Consider the following 7,102-nt stretch of genomic DNA (forward strand, 5'->3'; position numbering starts at 1 on the left):
TAAGTCAGCCTGGCCACATTCACAGTAGAGGTGGCCCCAGTTCCTAGTTTTGGCTTGTGCTGTTTTCTCAGCTGAAGAGGGCAAACGGCTGTTAAAAATGCTGCTTGTTTTCCAGGATCTTATCAAGAGTTCATGTCTAAGGCCAGAAAGAGAAGGGAGGGCTCCATTTTTTTTTCTCTCTCCTCATTGTTTCCAACTGATTTGGCAGGAAATGGGAGTCCTCTACCTGTCCCTCTTGGGAGTAAAATTGATTTGATTCCATTTTTCAGATGTATCCGCCACCGCCAGGAGTTGGGGACATTTCTGCTCACCCTAAAGCAAATGTGTCCTGATTTACACAAATGACATCTTTCAAAATTGGAAATGAGTCAAATTTAAACGGGGAGCTGGGGATTGGTGATTGCCGAAAACTGCCTCAGAGAATCTCAGTTTTGTTTTATCTTCTAATCCACCCCTTTGTAAAGTGCCTTTGGGGGCTGTGGACTTTGGCTGACTTCAACAAATGTGTGTGTGTTTGTGTGTAGTATCCTTGGCGTAGACATTCAGAGAATCGAAGTCCTTCACACAGAGTTTCACATGAATCAGGACAGCTCACATTAACACCTGCCTGGGAGCATATGTTACAGATGAGCAATGCAGAACTCAGGAGAAGGTAAGTCAGTTCCTCAAGGATCCTAGTGTGTCTATGGTTGACCCAGGATTTCCCATTTAACCGAGTTCAGCCAATTCAGTCAATTTGGACAAGAATCAAGGTCCATCTAGATGCTTCATTTCATATAAAATCAACCTCAGATGATTTTATTTTGAGGGGCTTGGTTGTGTTAGTGTCTATAGATAAAGTTGAAACATAGGAATTCTAGAAACCACAGTATTCCATAAACAGAAGGATCTTCCCTTTCAATGTCAGCACTTCACTTTGGAGGTAAGACACAGAGCCTGGACAGCTACTGGATGGAATCATGGAACAAGCCAGTCTTAACCATCCCCAGGAGCACAAGAACTAGAAAAAGCTATTTGATTCTGCTCTACGGGGTTTTGGTTTTCCCAGGCCACATCATCCTCAACAGAGGACCCTGCCTCTGGTGGAAGAGGCTCTGCCCCCACCCGGTCTTAGCGTGGAACTTCCAGCTCCTCACACACCCTGCTCGTGCTGACAGTTGTTTGTGGCTCTTCTGCCATGTGAGGATATTGGCCATCAGGGAGAAACCCTCCAGACTCTTTCCTCCTGTGGGTCCTAGGTGGCCCACAGAGTGGCCGCTGCCCCCAGACCTGCCTGCCCCTCCACCCCCTTGGCTGTGTGATCAGAGCTGTACTCACCCCCTGTGCTCATCCTAGGGTACCCAACTGCTGTTTCAGATACAGAAGTCCGATAGATCTGCCAAGAGCCACCCCAGATAGTTTTTCCACCCAAGTACAACAACCAACTTTAGATTGGCCTCTATGGGATTACATTTGTGGGAGAAAAATATTTGACATCCTTGTATTGTATTAACCAATGCTTTCCCTCAATCCCAACATTTCCTTTCTCTCCTTGGTGCTTCCCCCATGTCCCTAACTCCCTTTGAAGCAGTTGGGCAATTCTGTGCTGACTGCCTCAGAGAAAGGATGTTACAATGGAAAACAGCCGGGAAAAGACTCTTCCTGACTTTTGAGTTTCAAAAGCTTAGGCCATTAGGGAAATGGAAAAGACCCACAGAAAGGACAAAACATTTGGCAGCAATGTCATGAGTGAGAACAAAATGCCTCTCCAGCCCTACTCCCTGAGCTTCAAGAATTGGAGAGAGCCAGAAGGAAGAGAAAAAACTGATGAAGTCTGGGACAAGAGGGCCAGATCTGAAGGGGCCGCATGGACGTGAGCAGAAGCAACATCTGCAGACCACCCGTAATCCACTCACAGGACCCTTTGCATCACCCATGCCCACGGGCTAGACTGGTTGCCATCCGGTAAGGATTTCTCACTAACTGCTTAGCAGGAATAACAGCTGTCTGTGGCCCCAGCCTGGCGGTGATGTCACAGCTGGACTTATCCCATGTGACCAACCCCGAAAACAGTATCTCAGGGCACTTGTAGGCCCCTAACAAGGATGGTGGGGCCCTTGGGCACCTGGCAAGATTTTGCAGTGGGAGGAGAAGTCCCTGTGTCTACAATTAAAAGCTCAGATGATTAAAAGTTCAAGATTTTCACCTCTATCCAAGCTCTCCTAAGTATTGCTACCTCTGGCCTTCTCCAGGGAACCACATTGCTCTTGAATGTTGAGCATCTTTGAACTGTTTCCCGCAGAGCTGGTCCAGTGGTCTGTTTGGGTGATTCTACCCTGTGTTGCATTCCTAGCCTCTGACCAAAACCTGACCTTGATCTTGATCTTGGGTAATTGCCTGGTTCTCCAGGTTCTCATGCTTCTCACTGTAGAACCCTGCTCTCCCCAGCTCCCAAGCCAGGAGGGTTTGCACAACCTTATCTCTCCAACGACACTAGAGTGTCAGTTCCAACACGCAAACCACCCTCCTCCTCATGGGCTCATCTATCCCACCCCTAGAGATTTCCTAACTACAAAGATACTCATCCTGTGCCCCATCTTCTCTAAGATGGAGTGAGTTACAGATAAAATGGAGTCTTCAAGGCCATACCATAAATACCGGTAGGTGGAGGTTGTGCTTGGGATGAGTCAAGGTATTAGGTCGATAGAACCAGGTTGAGCCGTGGCTGGTCTGGTTCCCTTCTCATAACTCTCTTTCCTCCCGTGTGATTAATGCCATTAGACCATCCCGAGGATAAACCCACTCTCCTCTTCACTTGAGGAAGCATAGTAGGGTGGCTCCAGACCCTAAGAAAGCCTTCTCCTTTAGTCTAGAGGTAAGATACCAAAGGTCACAAAGTGGGCCCAAGGGGCAAGTGGCAATAGCTGAGGTTTGAAACTAGAGAAGGAAGGGTACAGGGTCAGCAGGTAAGTCCTCAATGGGAAAGTTCTCGGATCATGTCTACACTGAAAGATGACAATGGAAAACGTAGAATGGAAGTGTCACTTCTGATTTATGGCACATACATATTTTCATCTTTGCATTTTCCCCTTGCCCTTCCCTGCTTCATAGAGGTGTTGTGAGGCTTAATGTTGATCTACAGATCTCAGATAAAAGTTATTACAGAAGTACAAGAATGAGCACCATCACTGACACGAATTATCCTGAAGTCAAATAAGTATTAAGTAGATTTAAAAGTTAAAGGTATAGGAATGTTAGTGTATGTTTCAAAGGCTACCATCATCTGGGGACAAGAAATGTACCACAAAACGCAATCTTTTTCACAATGAAGCTATAAAAGCATTTGGAGTAAAAAAAAAAAAAGTGGAGGGGCGCTTGGGTGGTTCAGTTGGTTAAGTGACTGCCTTCGGCTCAGGTCATGATCCTGGAGTCCCGGGATCGAGTCCCGCATCGGGCTCCCTGCTCAGCGGGGAGTCTGCTTCTCCCTCTGACCCTCCCCCTTCTCATGTGCTCTCTCTCATTCTCTCTCTCTCAAATAAATAAATAAAATCTTTAAAAAAAAAAGTGGAAAGAAGCAAACATCAAGGGATTATTATGAGTGACTGTGAAAGCAGATGACTTAGCAAGAACAAAGCAGGTCTTCAACCAAGTGACAGCATGACTGATTTTTATGCAAGATTTTCAGACCAAGTTTGTTAAAGGAACTGTTGGCTCCATGAGTGTTCATCGTGGTGCCATTTCTCCGGATTGAATACTAGCTGAAATTAATGGGCATGGGTCTGGGGGGTGAAAAGTTCTTATTAAAATACAGAGATTTTTGTGGTAAATTATGGTAGCTAGGGGTTTGCGGTTGGGAGTGGGGAATGCTTTGGAGTATTTCTTCTACCAATTGCCCTAGCAATCATATCCATCTTAGGAGGTTCACTGCCTGACTTCTCATCTTTGGTGACTTTGGGGCAAGTTATGTAAGCCTTTTGTGCCTCAGTTTCCTCATTTGTAAAAAGGAAATAGTGAAAACCCTTTTAGGGTTGGTGTGAAGAAAAATGAGTTAACGTTGGGTTGTTATTGCAGCATAACTCAATCTCTCATGACTGATACAGGTATCCTTAGTGTGAAAATCTACTTGCACACTAAACAGTGAACTACAATAGTGAAAGTCCATCCTGACTACTGTCCCCAGGTAGATCTTTGTAAAATACCTCTTGTGTTATGAGATTCATCCTTTGGCCTGGTGTCAGATCCCACCTCCTTGGCTCTGCTCCTCTAATCTGACTTTCTGTCCCACAGCTTTAGTAAAGAAGTCTTCATTTCAAATTAGGCTGCACTCTTTGCCATGGACACTCAACAAGCCTTATTTATTCCTACCACCCGGAGTACTCACACCGTTTGCCTAACAAGAGCAGCAATGACTACGATTCTGCCTATTTCAATCCAATCCTTTGATTGTAATAGCTACTATCTCTCCAGATAGCAATGGAGAAATGACTGTGAAACTTTAGAACATGGTTATTGTGTTCATTATTATTAGCAAACATAGACTGACACGTAACATACAAGAGGGCCATTGCAAGGACCAATGACAAAAACATAAGATGGACTAAGGATTGCAGTGTGCAACTGTGGGCCTGGAACATCAGTATGGAGATCCTCTATGGGCCAGTGTCACACCCAGGACTTTATCCTGTAGCTACACTATCACAAGTGTACAAAATTGCACTTCTGAGATATTCACTGCACAGTGTTTATCATGGTGAGAAACTGGGAAAGCCTCAGTGGCCACCAATATGACATTGATTAAATAATTATCATAGACCATGAACGGATATGCTGGGCAGGTACTAAAAGGACTGAAGTGGAAGGGTATGTATTGACACAGACAGATAAGCATGATATGTGGTCGTGTAAACAAAGCAACTTGAAGAACAGTATATGTGGTATGATCTTATGTTGCTAAATATATTTTATGTTCATAAAGTCTCTGGAAAGGATATTCATTAAGCCAATAGCAGTGGCTAAGTCTGTGGGGTAAGACTGCTGGGGTGGAGTGAGGGACTCACTTTTTACTATATTCCTGGACCTCTAACAAGAAGCCTTTATTACTTTTGTGACAATAGTTATAATACTATCGTTTATTGAGCAGGCTGCCACTAAGTTCATCTGATAGTCCTCCTGATAAAACATCATGAAGAAGTATTTTTATTATCCTTACCCAATGGACAAGAAAACGGAAGGACAAAGAAGTGAAGGAAACTGCCCAGAGATGGTAAGTGTCAAAATCAGGATTTGAACCCACGGGGTTCAGCTACATGTTGTGTGCTCTTAATTGCTGCCCTACAATCAAAATAAATATTAACGATTTGGGGGACACCTGGGTGGCTAAGTCTGTGGAGCATCCAGCTCTTGGTTTCCGTTCAGGTCATGATCCCTGGGTCATGAGATAGAGCCCTGCGTCAGGCTCCGCGATCAGTGGGCAGTCTGCTTGAGAGTCTATCTCTTTCTCTCGCTCTATCTCTGCCCCTCCCCCCACTCACGCTCGCAAGCTCGTGCACTCTTTCTCTCAAATAAATAAATAAATAAATCTTTAAAAAAATAAGTAATAACAATTATTTAAGCCTGTTCTCCCTTCAGGGGAATTCTCACTTCTGTGATGCCGCCTCTGATGACATCAGGCTGTTCGTTCATTCAACAAATATTTAGTAAATATAAGGTCAAAGGGCTTATTTGGGATACTACAAAGTATACAAGTCAAAGCAGTCACAAGCCTTGCCATGCAAGAGCTGATGAGGAAGATAAAGAGAGCTTGAAACCTGGGACACGGAGTGTTGTGATACTGTGACGAGGTTCTATGAATCCGGAGCAAACGGGAGGCACTTCCAACTCCGGGAAGCCGAGTCAAACCTGAAGACCAAAGAGCTTCACGGAGAGCCACTCATTTGTTTGGCTGGAGAGAAGGGGAGGAACAGATGAGGCTGCAGGCTGCAGAGGTGGGGCAAGAGGACACCCTGCTGAGGGCTGTGGGCTCTATTTGGTTGGAAACGAGATCCCATGAGAGAATTTTCATTAGGCCAGGGATAGGGTCAGAAGAGCAACCTAATGATACCAGTAAGTATTTATTAAGTGCTAGACAGGATGCTAAGTATTTTTACATAGTCTCCCTCATTTCATCTTCAAAACAACCTTGAGAGGAAGATATTGATACTTTCCCAACTTTACAGGGAGCTGAACTAACAGGCTCGTTGGGCAGCACAGCTGGGAAATAAGCCCAAGCAGTCTGGGTCTGAAGTCTGTGTCTTTAACCACTTTCTTTCTTTCTTTTAAGATCTATTTATTTATTTTAGAGACAGAGAGAGAGAGAGAGAGAGAGAGCAGGGGGAGGGGCAGCGGGAGAAGGAGAGAGAATCTCAAGCAGACTCCCCGCTGAGCATGGAGCCCAGCGCAGGACTCGAGCTCACAACCCTGAGATCATGACCTGAGCTGGAATCGAGAGTCCGATGCTTAACTGACTGAGCCACCCAGGCACCCCCAAAGCATATTGTTTCTATAATGCATGCAACATATAAGCACACATGCACTCATATATCATGTAAAAGGGTTTGGATTAATAATTTCTAATATCCTGTCATTCTCTGATTCCATAGGGAGATCTTGGTAACAATTAGAGTAACAAACCGCAATGCGTGGCACTTCATAGTTTTATGCTTTCCTGCAGGGAGCCGTTCTCGTTCCGACCTGCTGAACAAACTTCTGAGGCGCATAGGGCGAGTACAACTTTTTCCAGAAGAGAAGAGAGATTAGGTGAGCTTAAGTGTCCAAAGTCACAGAGCTCCTAAGCACTAGAATTTGGGTTCAAATCTAGGTATTCAATTTTAAGTCTGGTGCTTTTTTTTTTTAAGTTGAAGAAAATTCCATGATTCCTTATGACCGTGCTCTCTTAAAAGCGCCACCCAACCTTCACACTAAACTTGGCTTCTGAGAATCTCACAGTTTCAGGAATTGTGTTCATCTTTTCAGCATTGAAAGGGTGGGCAGGTGGGACGAAACCTGCTTTCAAGGTGGATAACCATCAGCCCAGGTTAATGGTGCATCGGAGCTGGAGTGATCAGGAGCCGAGAGCAGAGCCTGG

At 44.9% G+C, this 7,102-nt stretch overlaps 1 long non-coding RNA gene across 1 annotated transcript; it reads left to right on the forward strand.

Annotated features, from left to right (window-relative positions):
• Positions 1-1,670: 1,670 nt before the first annotated feature.
• LOC117998534 lies at positions 1,671-6,765 on the forward strand. The gene is made up of 3 exons (XR_004676011.1): positions 1,671-1,944; positions 5,120-5,242; positions 6,689-6,765. It is a non-coding gene; the product is annotated as an uncharacterized LOC117998534 (long non-coding RNA).
• The last annotated feature ends 337 nt before the right edge of the window (positions 6,766-7,102 follow it).

The sequence above is a fragment of the Mirounga leonina genome, unplaced genomic scaffold, assembly GCF_011800145.1.
Source record: "Mirounga leonina isolate KUSES-001 unplaced genomic scaffold, KU_Mleo_1.0 Mir_418, whole genome shotgun sequence".
Lineage (NCBI taxonomy): Eukaryota > Metazoa > Chordata > Mammalia > Carnivora > Phocidae > Mirounga > Mirounga leonina.